Below are 19,247 nucleotides of genomic sequence, written 5' to 3'. Positions count from 1 at the left end.
CTCATTGATAAGTGGCTATTAGCCCAAATGCTTGAATTACCCTAGATCCCTAGAACAAACGAAACTCAAGACGGATGATCAAAATGTGAATGCTTCACTCCTTCTTTAAATGAGGAAAAAGAATACCCTTGGCAGGGAAGGGAGAGGCAAAGATTAAAACAGAGACTGAAGGAACACCCATTCAGAGCCTGCCCCACATGTGGCCCATACATATACAGCCACCCAATTAGACAAGATGGATGAAGCAAAGAAGTGCAGACCGACAGGAGCCGGATGTAGATCGCTCCTGAGAGACACAGCCAGAATACAGCAAATATAGAGGCGAATGCCAGCAGCAAACCACTGAACTGAGAATAGGTCCCCTATTGAAGGAATCAGAGAAAGAACTGGAAGAGCTTGAAGGGGCTCGAGACCCCAAAAGTACAACAATGCCAAGCAACCAGAGCTTCCAGGGACTAAGCCACTACCTAAAGACTATACATGGACTGACCCTGGACTCTGACCCCATAGGTAGCAATGAATATCCTAGTAAGAGCACCAGTGGAAGGGGAAGCCCTGGGTCCTGCTAAGACTGAACCCCCAGTGAACTAATCTATGGGGGGAGGACGGCAATGGGGGGAGGGTTGGGAGGGGAACACCCATAAGGAAGGGGAGGGGGGAGGGGGATGTTTGCCCGGAAACCGGGAAAGGGAATAACACTCAAAATGTATATAAGAAATACTCAAGTTAATAAAAAAAAAAGAAAAAATTTGTATAATCGTGCATTCGATTAGTGCAACCCCAGACCTCATTAGAGTAGTTTTTTGGTGCAGTGGGCAAGAGGAGACATCTATGGCCCACCCCTTCTCCCCAAAGCTCAAGACCATCTTGGAAGACTGGGCAGAGAGACTGTAAGAGCAAGAGCAGGAGGAAGAGGACTGGGGTCATGTCCATGTCTCCTGGGCAAGACAGGACCATGGCACTCTTAACTTCATAGCCCCTGGGGCTGCCTCCACAGGATCAACACAGTCACCCTTTCAAGAGCTTGAATCCTGCAGCAACTCACAAGCCCTCCCCATCCTTGGCTGCTGATAGTTGATGGTTGCTGGGAGAGAGAAGAGCTGGCTTTCCTGGATGAGTCAACAGAATGTGGCTGTGGATAGGTCGACCAACCGCACTCCAGTGGCTAGTTCCACATCCGTGCAAACCTGGGCAGCGGCAACTGGAATCAGTGGGTCGCAGTAAAAGAAAAAACGACCCGAGATTGGAAGGGAGAGGGTGGCCAGTAGATCTAGGAGGAATGGGAATGAATATGTTTAAAATGCATTGGATGTTTATAGTTTTTTTTTTTCTTTTTTCTTTTTTTCGGAGCTGGGGACCGAACCCAGGGCCTTGGGCTTGCTAGGCAAGCGCTATACCGCTGAGCTAAAATCCCCAACCCTATAGGTTTAATTCCCAAAGAATTAAAAGATATTAAAAAAAAATAAAGTTAGGACTGGAAAGATGGCTCTACTCAAGCCATCAAAGGCTAGGCTCACAACCAGAAGGACAAAATAGAAAGTAAAATTTTAAAGGAAGGCTAACTTAACTCAGATCATTTGTACAAAGCAGAGGGCTTTGTCGATGTGTTCGTATCTGTACACGATGTGCTTAGATCTTGCTCGACCCTGTCTTTGCCCTCTCTCACCAACCCATGGAATCCCCTTCTTTCACATAAAACCCTCGTAGATACGCCTTTTTTTCCCCAAAAGGAGCAAACAGGTGTTGTATGAACAGGGCATAAGTATAGGTGCCCGTGGCTCTGGACCCTAAAGCCAGCAGACCAGGGCGTGCTTTCCCTTCTTGAGTCAACCTACACCCCAGGAGCGCAGTTTGGAAGAAATGTAGGCTGCTCGAGTTGAGGATGGGCCAAAAATCTGAAACCTTAGAGAGGGACAAAACCAAATTTTGATTAGCAAGCCATTTGTTCCAGTTGATCTATGGAACAAGGGAGTGGATTGCCAAGGCATCAGAGAATGTGAGTGTGAACGGTTCTTTTGTCAGAGGCCAGAAGTGAGGGATCCATGAGTTTGAGCTCACTGTATGGGAAGGAACAACCCTTTATAGAAAGCCATTTCCAGAGCTCCAGAAGTGGTGGGAGAAGTTCTTAACCAGTGTGATTTTCTTAGAACACTTTGGGAACGTAAAAAATCAACCGAGTCTTTCGTATGCTTTTAAAAGGGCAACGATGTGGTGGGCATGGTAACCAGCCAGGGCTATGTAGGGAACCACCGTCTAAAGAAAAGAAGAAAAGATACCGTGCTGGGTAGTAGTGGTGGGCACACTTGCCTGTAGCCCCAACACTTAGGTGGGGAGGCTTACACAGTCATCCTTGGCTACGTAGCAAGTTAGAGCCACCTGGGTTACAAGTGACCGGTCTCTAAAACAAAATAAAAACCGATGGATAGAGCTGAAATCAAAATGGCTGTATTATGGAGATTCGGTTGTGTGCATGTGGCAGTTGGGTTTTGTTGACTTGGGAATGTTTGGGGCCTTTTGTTTTTGGTTCCATTTATTTTTGTATGTGTGCCGGTGCACCCATGCCATGCACTGGGTGCGGGAGTCAGAGGACAACTTATGGCAGTTGCTTCTCTCCTTCCTCCATAGGGGTTCCGGGGATAAAACTCATGCCATCCACCATGGCAGCAATCGCCTTCAGCTCCAATCATCATCTCACTCGCCTGTATCTTTTATTAGAGTCCCGTGTAGCTCAGGTTGGCCCCCAACTTGCTCTGCACCAGGGATGACCTTGGAATTCTTATCTCCATCTTCCAAGTGTTAAGGTTATAGGCATGTGCTACCATACCCAGTGGATTAGGTGCAGAGGGCAGAACCTCATGGCGTCCGACATGCAAGCATTCTACCAACCCAGCTTTGTCTTCAGTGCTCATATTTTATAGTGTGCGCGTGCGTGTGTGTGTATAAGATAACTCAAAGGAGTGTTTGTTTCTCTCTTTCTACCATGGTCCTAGGTGTTCAACTCAGGTTCATCAACAATGGCAACATATTCATTTAGCAGCTGAGCTATCCAGCTGGCCTAAAAGAAACATTTAAGATGCCAACATTTCTGGAACATCTTTTGGATTATGACAGAAATATAACCCAACAACAACAACAACAACAACAACAACAACAACAAAGAGGTCCCAGGCACTGGTGACAGCTGGCACGTTGATGGTTTGATGGCAGGGACCATACTCACTTTGTAAGGGGAGCCACTGGGCTCACTTTCCTAACCCTGGAATCAGACCCTGAGGGATTGGTGGGAGCGTAGCTTTTCCATAACAGAAACTTCAAGAGCTGGGACCCTGACTGAACCCACCTCTAGGGACCCCTTCCTCTCCGTCTTTTCAATCAGGAAGCACGATTTGATCCCCAGCACCACCTAAACCAGGTGAGTTTGGAGTGCTGTTGGGAAGAGCTGTGCGAATAAAGTCATTAAATGATTTAGTCCCTCAGACCCTCTCACAGCAGATCTGGAACTTGGTCCTACTTCTGGACCACTGCTGTCACAGCACTTGAGAGGTGGAGGCAGGAGGATCAGAGGTTCAAGTTTACCATTAGCTACACAGCAAGAGGGAGAGGGAGAAAGGAAGCATTTGTGACACAAGACTTGATGTTTTGTTTTTGCAAATGGGTGTGCACAATGCGCAGTCCTACCTGCCATGTGGACCCTTTCTGAGAACAGCTGGGGTTGCTGAGGGAATGCCCCTGATGCTGGACTGGGTGTAGATTTCAAAGGGATGCTCCTCTGTTCCGCTTTCAGAGTGATGGGTCTTTACCTGCCGGCGCCATAGGCATTACCTGTTGGACTCACTGAAAAACGAGGGGGGACCCAGCAACTTGGTTTGTATTGCTGGTGATAGAAAACACACCCAGCCAATCAATATGTCTACAGGGTAACAAGATGTTTAGTCGTGGTCCAGAACCAGGACCGAGTTAGAGGGACTGAAGGGACCACATTTAAATCATTTCATCACCTTACTCACACAGCTGCCCTTTCCAACAGCACTCCAAACTCAAGGGTGGCTGGACTTTGAATCTAGATGTTTGAGGTACCATTATGCCTCTCCCAACTCCTGAGAATGTGCAACCCACGTTAATATCACACTTTATTTATTTATTTTTATCATGGACCACCAGATGGATTCACAACCAGGGTAGTTCCAGCTGGAGAATTTTATTCTCCCTGTTGCTTGTTCTGTTTTAAGGTACGTCTTTTTCACGCATCAAACCAATCCTTAAATCAGTGGTCATTAGTTTTGACTGATCCAAAGAGCCTGAAACACCACCAAACATTTGGGTCACAGCCCCAGATTCTGATTTTGCAAGGTCTGGATTGGTTCTTTTTTTTTTCCCCCCTCTCTCTTTTATTGGATACCTTTTAATTTACATTTCAAATGTTATTCCCTTTCCCCGGTTTCCCGGAATAAGCCCCCTATCCCACCCCCTCCCCTTCTTCTATAGGGGTGTTCCCCTCCCCATCCAAACCCCCTTCTTTGGTTCTCCGAAGAACGGCCACTAAAGAACCGGAACCCAAAAGAACCAGCAGAGGGCGCTGCGGCCCTGCATATTACGAGAACCGTGCTGCTAGGCGATCTTACCACCGCAGAGGTAAGCAGCCCGACTCTGGAAAGAGGCATTGATGGAGTTACAGAGACCGAAGATCCGACCCGAGTCAACCGCCCCTTTGTGTTCTAGAGCTCCCCGAACCTTGCTTTACTTTAGAAAGTAAAGAATTGTTCCTTTTGCCATGTAATTAAGAGGCAAGTTGCAACCACTCTAAACCTTGATTTGTGTCTTTAAATGGAGAGGTTTGGCCAATCTCTTTTTTAATTATATATTGATTGGTTTGAAATAGACATGGTGCTACTCTGGGGAAAGGGATTAATACTTAAATGGGCTGATAAAACTGCATACAGAGAGAGGCTAGTAGTTCTCACTTACTCTGACTTCAAAGTAAAAGAGGTGGCTTAGACTGCCTGGTGACAAGGGGAGACCTAAATGCCTTCATGTGTTATGATGCCTCCCCCTTGCCTAATTATCATAAAAAACTAACTAGGGGGGGTGGGATTAGTTATACACAACAGTTGAGACGTTTGAAGCTCAGAGATGGCAAGTGCCTGGCTCGAAGTCACACAGCGATGAAAGTTGTGGAAGGTGGCTTGAAGCTGAGCTGTTTGATTTCAGAGGCAGGACTCTGCTCCGCACCCACAGGGGCACTTATCCAGCTCTCAGATCTGAGATAAACCTCCCTTCCCTCCACCTTCCTACGTATTTGCTTCATGAATACAGCTACCCCATGCCACCCCTGGATGCTGAGGGCAGCTGGGGGAAGAGCTGAGTCCCCTTCTCTCCTCTTGTCAGCTGTGAATTCTCTCCCCCCCCCCCACACACACACGGGTAAGTGCATGTCCCCACTGCCACTTGCAGGCCCAACACCTGCTGAATGACCCAACTTATAGACTTCTCAAGTGTGAGTGGGATTTTCAGTAGGACAGGCTGCCTACTGGCAGGGTTGGAGCAAGAAGCTGAAGAAGCTGAAAACTGGAAGGAGCCATGTGTAGGAGGGGAGGCAATGGCTGGATGGAATGACCTGGTTCAGAGAGGCTAAGCCCCTTGCCCAAAGGTTGCGCAGCTTCTGGGGGTTAGTTACTGTCCCCGCTGAGCTTAGTCAAAGATTACATTTTCCTGTTTTCTAAAAGCACACGGCTCCCGAGCCAATCTAGGTGTAAGACACTGTAACGTGCTCTGCTTCGTGGGTTGGGGACGACAGTGGGACTCGGCTTGGAAAGAAACAGAGGAGTCACTTGAGTTTATTGCTCAGAAATTTATTTCTACCAAGGGTGTCAACGTTAGGACTTGGTGCTCACCTTATGGCAAGGTGACCCCGACCGGGCAAGGTGGGAACCGCGCAGGCTTAGCGTGTGTGAGACCCTAGGCTCTATCTCTAGTACAAGAATGAAAAAAAGTTAGGAAGGAGGGAGGGAGAGAGAAAGGGGGAGGGAGGGGAGGCAGAGAGTGTGAGAAGAAGGGAGTAAAAGAGGAAGCAAAGGAGCAGAAGGGTTCAGTGCAGTGCTTGCTTCTCTTGTGTGAAGCCTCGGGTTTGTTTCCCAGCTATGGTTGTGCACATGCCCGTAGTTCCAGCACTCGGGATGGAAGCAGGAGGTTCAGGAGTTCAAGATCACACTCAGCACATAGGGAATTTAAGGCCAGACTGGGCTACATGACACCCAGAAAAAGGATGGGGCAGTGTGTGTGTGTGTGTGTGTGTTCGTTCTATCTCTTTCTTTCTTTCTCCCATTTTGAGACAAAGGTTTACTATGGAGACCAGACTGGCCTTGAATTTAACAAAAACCCACCTGCCTCTGCTTTTCCAGGTGCTGGACTTAAAGCACATTTGTGGGGCATTGACTACTTTTGCCATCAAGGTGACCTCCAAGCACAGGCTGGGGGCAAGGCTTCTGAAATTCTGTTTCTTGAAAGTGGGAAGTTGTAACTATAACCTTCCTTCCCACACGCAGGCACAGACACTCCAGGTCAGCCAGGATCCCGTGGCCCCCTTGCTCCTGAACCCTAAGGTTAGAAGTCCATGCTCCTGTGCTGGTCCACACTGTCATCTGCCCTCTGTGTGTCTCGTGTGGTGGTCTCTCAGAAAGGAGGGGCTTGCAGGATGAATGAGGGTCTGCAGGTGCAAAGCAGCCCACCACTCCCTGAGGACAGGCATCCTGTCCCCCGTCCCACGCTAGAGCCAATGTCCTTGTTTCTGGAGAAGTTCCTCTGAGGTATCCTCGGCCGAGTCTGGTAGTTTCTGGAGGTGTTTGCTAGGAAACATAGAAGGCAGGAAAAAATATATCCAGAAGTGGGGCTCCCCTCCCAGCCCAACTCCCTGCAGTTGCTGATGTGACCAACACCATGTGGCAGACTGGGACTTGTTGTTGGACACAGACACAACAACAAAATCACTAGTCTTCCAGACAGGGCTGGTCTGTCCATGGACTTGCTAGCCACCTCCTCCGGGCCTTGGCACACCACCTGCCATCAGCTGGACACTCCTGTAGGGAAGGCCAACTTTTGTGCCCACTCCTGTTGCTTTGTCCATATTCCCATGGCACCCTGCCTGCCCCTGATCCTACACCTAAGAATTCCCTAGAGCCTCTGCTCAAAACTGGGGAGAAATAATTTTCTTACCCCTTCCCGAACACACTTCCTTTAACCATAGGGACATCTTATTTCTCACGGGAAGCAGCTGGGTAGCTCGTTTCTCTATATCTTCTTCACAAATTATAAAAGCCTGCACTATCACAGAGAAAGGATTTAAAAAAGAAAAAAAAAAAAAAGCAAGCCAGGTAGTGCCCATCCTGGCCTCTTCTCCCCTTCCCAAGGATCCTCAGGGCCCAAGATGAACATCCTCACGGGTCTCATGAGTCACGATTCAAAGTCAAGTGGGAGAACAGGCAGGGGATGTAGGCTGTACAGTTAATTGTCCTTTCACTACGCTGATAGAAGGTAGGCGAGGCCCCACGGCCTGGGCCAGCCTCTAATTGCACGGGCAGGGCACATCCGCTCCTTAATTAGGAAAAGCCACAATATCCTGGCAGCTCCAAGAGCGCATGGCCCTAATTGTATTTCTGCAGCAGCTGAAGGATAATTACTCTTCCCAATTGGTGCTTTTAATTCTTTTGCTTTTTAATTGCTAGCTCTTCCTCTTTGCCCCACCCCTCCCCCATCCTTTGATGCATTCTGTTCATCTAGACTGGGGAAGGGCTTGCCTGGACACGGAGAAAATCCTGAGACAGATGAGGATGCTTGGAGAAGGTTCTCAGTCCAATCCCTTCAGAGCCTATAGCCTGGGTTGGGGCAGAGCTCTACGCAGGCCTGACTGAACTCTGAGTTCTTTGTGGAGGATGCGAGGGACTGCGCCGCTCCACAGTCTGAACCCAGGACCGCTCTGAGGTTGAGAGTCTGCCTCAGTGCACGCTAAAGGACAAGTCTGACTGAGCTGCTAAGCGTGAGTGGTTGGTAGGAAAGGGTCATACAGTATTTCTGGGAGGAATGGGATTTCCTTAGGGACCTTCAGGTGATGGATGATGACTTTGGAGAGAATCTCAGAAGCGATCCCTAGACCACTTTGCAGACCTAGATTCGAGCATCCCTGACTCAAAAGCCACCAACTGAGTCACTGCCCTGTGCCGAGCTCCCTGAGAGAGTGGGGGCTCTTACTAACTAGACTAGCAAAACAGTGGCAAAGAGGCAGAGGCTAGAGACGGAGCAGCAGTGCATCGGGTGACTGGGACCCATCCGTTCCCATTGCTTTTCTCCTTGTAGATACAGTGGCGACGGTTTTGGCCTGAGGGTGGGCAATTCGGAGTCTCTGAAATTCTTAAACTCTGGCTCCTTGCTGAGTTGGAGAAAGATGCCCAAACTATTGCTTCCGATAACTGTCTTCTATCCAGATGATAGGATCTTGGAAAAGTGACCTGCCCTTGAGCCCCCACTAAGTGTCATTCCCCACTTCTCATTTCTTTCCTCTGAATTTAGAGCTGTCCCCTTAGCAACCCTGGTTTCCATGGTTTCCTCCATGACAACCATCCCCAAACCCCTCCTCTCTTTTACTTCATGACAGTAATGGGTGATAGGAATCCTCAGTATGGCCACTCCATGTAACCATGGAAACAATTAATTGAGCCTTCATGTATCCTTTTGTGAGGCAGGCTGGAGAATATGAAGCTTTAGATATGGAGGAAGTCTGAGGTGGGGGTGGGTACAGGACCTGAACTACGGTGCTCATAGGGAGGTTAGGAGGCTTTTCCAGATGCGCTCCAGGAAGGTTAGGTCTTGAGCCTCTGCTTCAAGTACGACTAACTTCTGGGGAATCAGAGTCCCTAATACAGTCTTTCGCTGGAGCCCAAGGTCCCGGTTGAACTCAGCAAACGGTGGGAGGTGGGGAAAGGAGGTGGCCCTTCATGTCAACACCCTGCACCTTCAGGTGTCTCTGTGTACTCCCAGGAACTAAGAGGAGACAAACCGAGGAGACTATACTCACGTTCAGGCTCCTGCAAGCTGTCGTCGGAATGTGTGTCCAAGATGAGGAGGACAGCGGGCTCCCCTGTCCCCACCTTTCCCTGTGGAGTGGAAATACACATCAGCATTTCAGGGCTTGGAGTAGAGAGAAAGGAAATAAATGGTGACAACAGTCCAAGTACAGTTCCACAGACCCACCTTGGCACCTACCTGCCCATACCCTTCCTAGGAAGTGATCCGTCTGCTCCGCTCCTGTGTGAGGGCCGTTGTCTCCGTCTGTCCTTGGCAGCTGCCAAGACTCAAAGTGCAACTTCCCCAGTGCACCAGGGCTGAGTGGAGTGAATCCAAAACATTGAGACACTTGCTCCCTGCAGGTGAGGGGACACTTCCCTCTTCTATTTCTCCATCCCACCCCCGCCAAAGTTTCCCAAACCCCTCACACTAAAAGTCCAAGTCTCTGTCTCTAGAGATCTCAGATCCACGAACCCCCTGATGTACTGATTCCCAAAAATAACCCGTACTGGCTTGGAAATAGATTTAGGCTGCATCAGAAAATGGGAAAATACAGAACAATGTAGCCCGCGGCTATGCTCAAGTGAGCTACAAACAGCTAGGCGGAAGAGTTGATTCATGGAAACCAAGTGCGATCTCAACTGGCTAAAGCAAATCCCTCGTTCTGGGTTCCAGAATTCGGAACCTGTCCTTTGCTCCTGGACAAAACTAAGGCAGATTCAATCATTCTGGGTACCCTGCTCTCTCAGCTAGTCAGGAAAGGATAAATGGCATCCTCTTATTGGTTGTCGAGGCAATACATTCCAACCAATGAGAGACTGGCTTTTCCTTTCTGGCCAATAAGGTCTCAGTTATCTTCTTGAAAGGAAAGTAAACCCTTTGTCCATGAAGAAATGAGCAAAAGAAGGAAGAATAATTTTTTAAAAGGAAAAAAGGACTATTGTTGCTATGGGACATTGCTGATGTGATCAGTGATAGCTGGCCCAGAGAATTAGTAAAGGGAAGCTTTTCTCTGAGCAGAAATCTCAAAAAGCAGACCAACTGCCTGATTTGGTGTAAATGAAGTTTCTATAGTAACATGTAAAGGAAAGACATTTTGATTAAATGTGTCTGACTGACCATCTGCCTGCCTGCATGTATGTATGTATGTATGTATGTATGTATGTATGCATGCATGCATGTATTAGCACCAAGTGGAGAGAAAGGCTGAAGGAAACATGATTTGTTGGTGCAAGGCATCTTCATAGTTACTGCCTAAAACAGGTTTCCCCTCTCTGTGTCATCAGGTGTTGGACATGTGGAAGTAGCAGGTTCTTGGCTCTTAGCGAGAGCTATTCTAGATGATAAACGTATAAAACAGGTTGCTTGGTAACTTCCTGGGCTTTCCCCTCCCCCACCCTACCCATGAGAAGGCTACAGTCACCTTTGTAAATGTGTAGGTACAATGATTTCCCGCCGTGTGTTACAGATGAAAGTGGGGCTGGTGTGGTAAGAAGTAGTCAGAGCTAGTCAATCCAGGGAAAGGGGGAAAGGCACGAGGACTGAACCTCTGAGTGCTGGTTTTGTAAGGAAGCCAATGCCGAGGAGGAAAAATAGATAAACGTTTGGAGAATCCAACACTGCTGTGCTGTAGGGCGATTTGTTAAGGGAGACACATGTCTACCTGGCTTCATTCTCTGAAGTCCCAGCAGTGAGGAAATCTGGAATCCAGACCCATCTCTCATGAAAAGAATGGGAGGGGGCTGGAGAACCAACATCTATAGCCCCCTCCCATTCCTTCTGGAAATAGGAAATATCCTTGCACCTCTCTTTAAAGGGGAAAGAATGTGGTGGTGGTGGTGTGGGGTGGGGTGGGGTGGGGTTGGGGACAAGGTAGAGGAGATCAACTCCACATTATAAAGGGATAAATAAAAGGATCCCTAACTGCGAGTCCCAAGAAAATGACTGGGCAGGTTATGATCTCATCTCTGAATTGGGCTAGGGTATGGTTGGGGAGGAGTTTGGGGGTCTTATTTCCTTGATTTAGGGGAAAAAATCACCTAGGGTGTCCTCGAATATTACATGAGAATGGCAGTGACTCCCACGCAGCCAGGACTGAGGCAGGGGCTACCAGGAGATATTTAATTTAGAGAATCAAGGTACTCAGAGATAAACAGCGGCCCAAACCCCTCCATTCACTGTTACCAAGGCAACAGGAAGCAGGGGCTGCGGGTGGTTGCTTGGTAACCACACTAGAGCTGGCGTCCTGTCCGCTCTGCTCTCCTCCCCCACCTCCATTAGCCCTTTTGTGACAGCTCCCCCCTCCCCCGGCCTTTTCCTTCCTGCCAAAACAATTATCTGTGCTCCTCTACAAAGGTTTTTAGGGCTTCTTCAGATTAAAAAGATTATATATATATAAGTAAAAATGTGTACCTGGATGCTCATTTGGGGCAGACTTCATCTACACCCAAAGGTGCGGCGTCCAGACACAATGTACTACTACTTCCTACCATAGCCTTGTTTTCTTTTCTCTCCAACTCCATGTTGTTTTTCCTTCGTTTACCCCCACTAGGGTTTGGGGAGAAGACAGACTCAAATGTGGCGATTCCCCTTTGGTTTAGGTAGTGAAGGTGACGTAGAATGCCCTAGACACCCGAACCCCTGGAGAAATGAAAAAGCCGACACCCTCCCTAGACCCCCGCCCTCTTTCTTCTACAAACAGCGTCGCACCTCCTGGCCTCGTTTGAATGGAGACTGGGATTGTGGGCATGAGCCTGGTTGCTTAAGAGCCCGGGAACCGACCTCTGGTACTATGAGGACCCGGTGCTGTCCAGCTTCTGGTGCCGAATGAATGGTGCTGAAGCTGTACAGACCGTACGTAGTGGTGTCCTTAGCTCCATTCAGGATCCCAGAGAGTGGAAAGGCAAGCCTGGGATTTATCTGCCCTGTTTGCACCTTTTCATCAGCTACTTCTCCGGCCCTCACAGTCCCTTGAGCCTCTCTCTCCCTTCCCTTTCCTTTCCCCTACCCCCCCCCCCCATCCCGCTAGTGGGGCCACCAACTAATGTCGCAAAGGGTAAGAAAGGGGGTTAGTTGTCTTGGGATGGTTATCCGCTGCTTTTCCCAGCACTGTGTTCGTTTTCCTCCCGTGGGCGTTGGACTCTGGGGATGCTCACCAGCAGGATCGCGGCTGATTTCAGCGCGGACTCCCGGCGCTCACATCTTGTGGGACGCTTTTCCCGCAGGCAACAGGTCGGTTAAACCTAAAGTCTGGGCGAAAGGCACTGGAGACCCGGCGGCAGCGCGGGGCTTTGGTCGCATGCAACCCTATTACTCCAGTTGGCAAGAGAGCTCAGTGCCAGTTTCAGGGCGGCTTTCCCAGCTACCCCCCCCCCCCGCATCCCTTCCCACCCCAGTTTGGAGAAAGGGAGACATCGCACCTGTGGCTGAGCAGCTCCTTTCCCTTCCCTCGAGGGACTTGACCTCGTGAATCCAGTTGGGACTTGGTGTTGGCAGCCCTTCCAAGATGAGCCCTTGACAAGAGGAAGGGATGGGGGCGGGGGGGGGCACTAACAGATTTTTACCTACTAAGACTTGAGACAGCCGAGGAGGAAAGCCTCTGTTCTGCTTCCTTCTGGAAGAAATCCCTTGCCCCAGAGCGAGAGCGTGGGCGCGGGGGCTGGGTAGGTGTGGAGGATGCTCTGTGGTGGAATCCTCCGTGGGTACCTGCCTGTCTCCGGTAGTATGACCTGTCCACCGCTACCTTCACGCCGAGAGGAGATAGGAAGATCTGGAGTCCCAGCACACTCTCAGACGTGGACAGTAGCCACCCGCCGGACTTCGAGGGGACAGGGGCACAGCTCCTTTAAAGCCGAGACCAGTCTGCAGGTGGCCTGTCAGCGACGCGGACGTCTGTGACGTCATACTGAAAGCGAGCGAGGAAAGGAAGAGGAGGGGGTCATGGCGCTTCGCATCAAAAGTCTCCAGTGGCCATGGCAACAGCTTCGGAGGAGAGGTGGAGGGGGTCCAGCGCTCGCCTGCTCTCCCTCCCTCCCTCCCTCTCTCCTCTCTCCTTTTTCCTCTCTCCTACCTGTCTCTCCCCTCTCCCCTCTCTCCTCTCTCCTCTCCCCTCTCTCCTCTCCTCTTTCCTCTCTCTGCTTTTTTCTCTCTTCCCTCTCTTTCTGCTTTCTCTCCCTCCTTTTTTCTCTCTCTCTGCGCTCGTACCTCCCTCCCTCTCGTGTGTTGTTGGTACAAGAGTCCTGAACCTAGCCCTTTCCCTTACCTGGCGAGGCAACCGTGCAGAGTCCTCATGGCTGTCTTTTCTCAGGCTGGCCAGATCCTGAGATCCGCTTGCCCTTAGGCTCCCAGAGGGCGACCTTGCAGAATCCTGCATTTCATTAGGACGTTTCTTGCCTCCCCCCACCCCCCATCCCTACGCAACCGCAACCGTTGAGGTCCAGTTCACTTAACCACATACAGACCCTTTTTTTTCTTGAATTCAAGGACTTGAAAGCTCAAGGCTCCCACTTACTCTCCACAGACCCGCGCCTGAGCTCCCCACTTCCCAGGAGGCGGCGCCCACGCAGAGCCACCTGTGTCATTCCTCCTATCTGGCTCCCCCGGGGATCCAGAAACAACCAACCAACCCAGGAAATAGCAAACCCTCCTAGGATCTCTGGCTTCAAACTCATGGCAGCAAACTCCGCAGTCCAGAGCATTTGCTGGCCGGAAAGAATGGAGAATTTCTTATTAAAATCTGGGCTTTTCTCTTCCATGAAGGGTTGTTATATCTTATGATTCCCTTGTTGAACGGGCTAGGGGCTCAAGGTTGCCTCTCCTTTTTGTCAGGGTCTCCAAGGCTATTTTATCACATGCATCTCCCCTTAAAAGAAACGGGAGGTGACTTTTGTCCTCGCCTGTGTCACTTCACGAATGTTCCCGGTGGGATCTTGTATGCACATGGATTTCCTGTCCTACACTGCTCAGAAGCTCGCCGTAGCTTCCCTCGGGAGCAATTCCCACTTCACACTTGGGAAGTGCCCTGCAGGCCCAAAGCTGGACCAACACATGGATATCCCACTGCTTCCATCCTGACTTTACAATCAGCAGGATATGTCCTGATAGGGGTGTGTGTGTGTGTGTTCGCGCGCGCGTGCATGTGTGTGTAAGCAGGGTCATTTCCTTTTTTTAAAGTATAGCATAAACCAGGCATGGTTGTATCTGCCTATTATCCTAGGTTCAGGGTATGGAGTGGGTAGGACCAGAATAAATTCAAAGTCAAAATATCTAGGTGCTTGGGAACACTTAAGAACATTTTTCATTTATCACTGAGGCATTTAGTGAGAAAGAACCTTCTTTCATAGTGTTGGGGACTGAAACCAGAGACTTAACAAAAAGCATTCTTTACATCGTTTAATTTAAGAAATAATCTTTTTCATAAATACGTAGGGGGGGGTGGGGATTTGCAAGGTGATTTTGCACTAAATCAGTTCCAGTGTGGAACCTTTGCAGCTTCTCCCTTTCAGATAGAATCAGATAGAGAAATAGGATAATTCTCTTGTGGTAAGTAGAATCTGCCAGCTCTTTTCTTTTGTTTATTTTGACCCTTAACACAACACCGGTTTCTTGGAGGCACCATACCTGTGAGTCTAAGTACTCAAGTGTCCATGTTAATCCACTTTAGCATCTTGGAGCACTGGATAGTTCACCATTTTCACAGTATCTGGTGGACAGCTCACCGGTATTTTTACAGTGTGTCTGGTGGACAGCCCATCCACATTTTCACAGTATCTGACTGTTTGCTCTGTCTAGGAAGAGCAGTGAATGCCACCTACAGTTACTACAGCTTTTTCTACTAACAAGACCCATTTGTCTCCTCTGTACGAGTTACTGAATTATTTATTAAATGACTAAGGATGTGCCCTGGGACTCAGTTCAGTGGTTAGAATATGAAACAGATAACTCACAAACAAGCAAACCTCCCAAAACAACAACAAACTCCCAAACTCTGCTTTATTTAAAAGAGAAATTCCCACATCCTGAATTTAAATGTTCTTTTTTAATTTACTCTTAATCCTGGGGAGGGCATACCTTGTGGAGGCTGTAAATTGCTTAGTTGATTCATTGGAAAATAATTTTACAATTCCTATCAAAAATTATTAATTCATTCACACCCTTTGGGCTAGTTCTGAATATTCTAGGAATGCAATGTTAAGTGCAGGGGAGGATCAATACACAAAAGAGTGTGTGTTAGCTTCTGTGAGGAGATGCCGGACAGAAGCCTCTTGAGGAGGAGGAATTTGTTTGGTTCACGGTTCAAGCATACAGTCCATCATAGTGGGGAAGGCAGGGCGGCAGGAACTTGAGGCTGCATCTCACGCTTCATCCACAGCCAGGAATGAGAGAGAGATGGATGCTGGTGTTCCTCTCACTCCTAGTCCGTTCAGAAGCAGCCTGCGGAAGGCCGCTACCCACTTTCACAATGCATCTACCCACCTCAGTTAAACCAGCCTAGGAGCTCCCTCACTGGTACGGCCAGAGATCAGCTTCCTTGGTAATGCTGCATCTTGCCAGGTTTAAAAATCAATATTAACCGTCACAGTGTGCTTTGTAACACTGCTTAATGACTTTAAAATGGAAACGGCGTAAATATCAAGCATTCAGCGATGCTACATCAGTGGTCGAGTGGATGACGTACCGACTCTAAAATCTATGTTTAGTCTTGGCAGGATGATGGCTCAGTGGGTAAAGGCCGTTGCTGCCAAGTCTGGGAATATGAGTTTCATCCCCAGGACCCATGTGGTGGACATAGAGAACCAAGGCCTCTGATCTTAATATTTGTGTTGTAGCATGAACACATCTCCTTTCCCAGCACCTTCCCCACCAACTGGGGAATGTAATACAGTTAGGTTTATATTGAAATGAAAGAACTAAATAAAGTATTTGCCCCAGAATGTTATGGAAGGAAAGGAACAAAATGTAGATTTTCTTGCTCAGCCATAATTAAAGTTCTTTTGGTTTGCTTGTGAGACACCGGGAATACTGAGCCCAGAGCCTTGCACGTGCTAGGTAAATGTTCTACCTCTGATCTACATGTGAAGCCTGGGTCATAGTGAAAACAATGTCGTTGAACTGCACACGTGGGGCTGCTTGGTGTTTGCCTCATGCAGCATTTAAAAACAGCATGTGGACCTAAAACTCTAGAAATGGGACACGTCACATTGTGGCTGTTTATACTACAGGACAGCGATAACTGGGACTTTTACAGTTTTTTTTCCTTTTTATCCTGTTTTCCAATTTTTCTGAAGCCTGATCGTGTAGTTTCTATAGTGAAAATGTGCACTGACAGAAATGGGGGAGGGAGCAGGACTCATCACAAAGCCACCCTTTACCCTGCCCTGTTCCAGATGGCACAATTGGGACAGGTGTGGAGGTGTGGAGGTTGCTTCAGATCTTGCCTGGGGTGTTCGGTGATCATGATGTAGCTTGAGTTTGTCAGTAAAAAGGCTGAGAAGGACCAGTTGGTCACTAGTTAACTAAGATAATGTCATCCGCCCAGTAGGCCTCAGCGTCTTCTCCAAAAACTTCTCTCCATTAGTGACCACACTTCCCTCCAGACCTGAAGGAACAAGGCTATGGTGACAAGGGCCTGTCCCTGGCTGGTTCTAGAAAAAGGGCATGTTAGATACTTTTCTCCCTGTCAGTGGCCAAACATTCAACAAAAGTAACTTAAGGGGGCTGGAGAGATGGCTCACCGGTTAAGAGCACTGACTGCTCTTCCTGAGTTCAATTCCCAGCAACCACATGGTGGCTCACAACCATCTGTAATGGGATCTGATGTCCTCTTCTGGTGTGTCTGAAGACAGCTACAGTGTTCTCATATAAATAAAAATAAATAAATCTTAAAAAGAAAAAAGTAACTAAAGAAAGGGAACACAAGAGAAAATCTAGACAAGATAATTACTTTTAAAAAATTATATGTGTGTATGCGTCTCTCTGTGTGTGGAGTGTGTATGTGTGTGATTGTGGGTATGACATGTTTGTGAGCAAGGGCACACAGTGGTGCCTATGGTGCCTATGGTGCGTACGTGGAAAGCAGACAACACAGGGACAAAGACCTGAAGAGACCTCTCCAAAGCAGAGATCTGTAAAGTCAATGGGCGTCATATCATATACTTGGGTAAACGTCAGTTAAGGCAACAGGATACCACAGCACGCCTGTTTAAATATCAACATTTGGAACAGTGCTCACTCCATGTGCTGGTAAGGATAGGTGCAGAAGCAGCTTGTTACCTGTAGAAGTGTGGAATGACACAGTTTGGAAGGACGTCCATTGTGTTCCACAAGACTAAATACTTCCCTCTCTAGAATCTTCTCTCCTTGCTGTGACACGGGCCTGAGGAAGGCAGCTTAAGACAGGAGGAGTTGATTTGGGCCTACAGTTTGAGGGTACAGTATTGTGGTGGCAGGAGAGTGGCAGTTGGTCACATTGCAGTCAAGAGATACCTGGGATGTGTTCGACCGACCAGCTAGCTTTCTCTTCTATTTCAGGCAGGACCCCAGCTTGGGGCATAATGTCTTCTGCATTCAGAGTGGGTCTCTCCTCCTCAATTAAATCTTTCTGGGACCACCTCTCAGACATATCCAGACGTGTACTTCATGATGATTCTAAATCCAGTCAAACTGACAAAAGACTATACCTACCACACTTACATATGACCCAGTAGTCATATTCCTGAGTCTACACAGAGCCTGTGCACATGCTTATAACAGACTTACTTCCTTAGCAGTGCACTTAGAGTCTGGAGCAATGAGTCATTTTTTGTAGATAGGAGATATTATTTCAGAGTGAAATCCTGGCCAGGGCTGCTGAGGTTGTGGGACGTCTCTCCACAAAGGGAATGGGTTCCTGGAGCACTCAGCTAATTTCTCCTTGAAGATGGGAAAATGTTGCTTTTACTGAGATTTCCCCTGACCCAGGGACCTGTCTTACAGACAGGCTGAGGACATCTGATGAATGCTTAGGACCTGAAGCAGGAGTGGGATGTGGGCATGGAACCTCTCTGTTTCCTTCAGAAGGGCAGGCAACATTGAACTGCTTCAAGGGGATTCCTGTGGCTTCCCTGTTTCCAGAACATCAACTGCTCACCCTCATCCTTTCTAGAATGATTTACTTCAGCATGGCTCCTAGCAGCTGCCTTGGGTGGCTGCCTCTCTCAGTCTCCAGGAAAAGGCTCTTGTGATGAACAGTGCCACCGGCTGCTGGGACTGACGATGTGGGCGCTCCTCTCTGGGCAGGCAGCTTTTATCTGTACTAATGGGAACACCCTGGGGAACACAAGGGAGATTAAGTTCCTTCTCCATAACCTAATTCAAAATTAGAATGATTGTGGGTATAAATCTCAGATTGAGTTGTCTGCTTGTTATGGTCTTGCCATTTCATTTCATGAGATAACAATAATACCATGCATTAGGCAGAACTTATGGTCTTCCACGTGTGCTCCTTTCCTCCCTCCCTTTCTCCTCCCTCCTCCCCTCCCTTTCCTCTCTCCTCTCTCTGCTCTCTCCTCTTTCTGTGTCTCTGTCTTTCTTCTCTGTGTCTCTCTCCCTCTCTGTGTCTCTCTCCCTCTCTGTGTCTCTGTGTCTCTCCTCTCTCTCTCTCTCTCTCTCTCTCTCTCTCTCCACACATCTGTCTATCACCTAAGCCCCAATCCCCTGCTCCATAGAAAATGAAGAGAACCTATAAGATGGACCTATAAGACCAAACACCAATTTCTACCACCAAACAATCTTGTGCAAAGATCACGCCTGCTCTTTAAAAAACGAGTTATTAGTGCTGGCGAGGTGACTCGGTAGATAAAGGACACCTGCTACCAAGCCCGACAACCTGAGTTTGATCCCTGGGACCCTCATGGCAGAAGGAGAGAACTGGGAGCTCCACAAACAACTGTCTTCTGACTTTGGCGTGTGTACCATGGCAAGTGCAACCTCCCACTCACGAATAATAAAAACGGAGCTAAAATGAGCTGTTAAGACTTTTGAAGATGTGCTGGCTATTCCCAGTTGTCATCTTGACTGCATCTGGAATGAACTATAATCCAGAAATGGAGGGCATCCCCTTGATCCAGATATTGAGCCTGGAAGACACGGGCTTTTGATCCGGATCTTGAAGCATAGTGGCCACGAAAAGCTTAGGCCTATGAAAGGTGGTACGC

General features: G+C 48.4%; 1 long non-coding RNA gene and 1 other non-coding gene across 4 annotated transcripts; both read right to left on the bottom strand.

Annotated features, from left to right (window-relative positions):
• Positions 1 to 5,833: 5,833 nt before the first annotated feature.
• Positions 5,834 to 13,453, bottom strand: LOC120099863 (uncharacterized). 3 transcript variants are annotated; one of them, XR_010063075.1, is made up of 6 exons: positions 13,316 to 13,453; positions 12,210 to 12,958; positions 9,253 to 9,371; positions 9,065 to 9,143; positions 7,210 to 7,317; positions 5,834 to 6,842 (listed from the first exon to the last, which is right to left on the bottom strand). It is a non-coding gene; the product is annotated as an uncharacterized LOC120099863 (long non-coding RNA). The 3 variants fall into 3 exon arrangements; XR_010063074.1 differs by having other exon boundaries at positions 7,210 to 7,312; XR_005499258.2 differs by lacking the exon at positions 7,210 to 7,317.
• Positions 6,918 to 7,012, bottom strand: Mir8 (microRNA 8). Its single transcript, NR_031809.1, has one exon. It is a non-coding gene; the product is annotated as a microRNA 8 (primary transcript).
• Positions 13,454 to 19,247: the final 5,794 nt, after the last annotated feature.

The sequence above is a fragment of the Rattus norvegicus genome, chromosome 1 (genome assembly GCF_036323735.1).
Source record: "Rattus norvegicus strain BN/NHsdMcwi chromosome 1, GRCr8, whole genome shotgun sequence".
NCBI lineage: Eukaryota > Metazoa > Chordata > Mammalia > Rodentia > Muridae > Rattus > Rattus norvegicus.
This window is presented reverse-complemented; position numbering and strand designations above follow the sequence as displayed.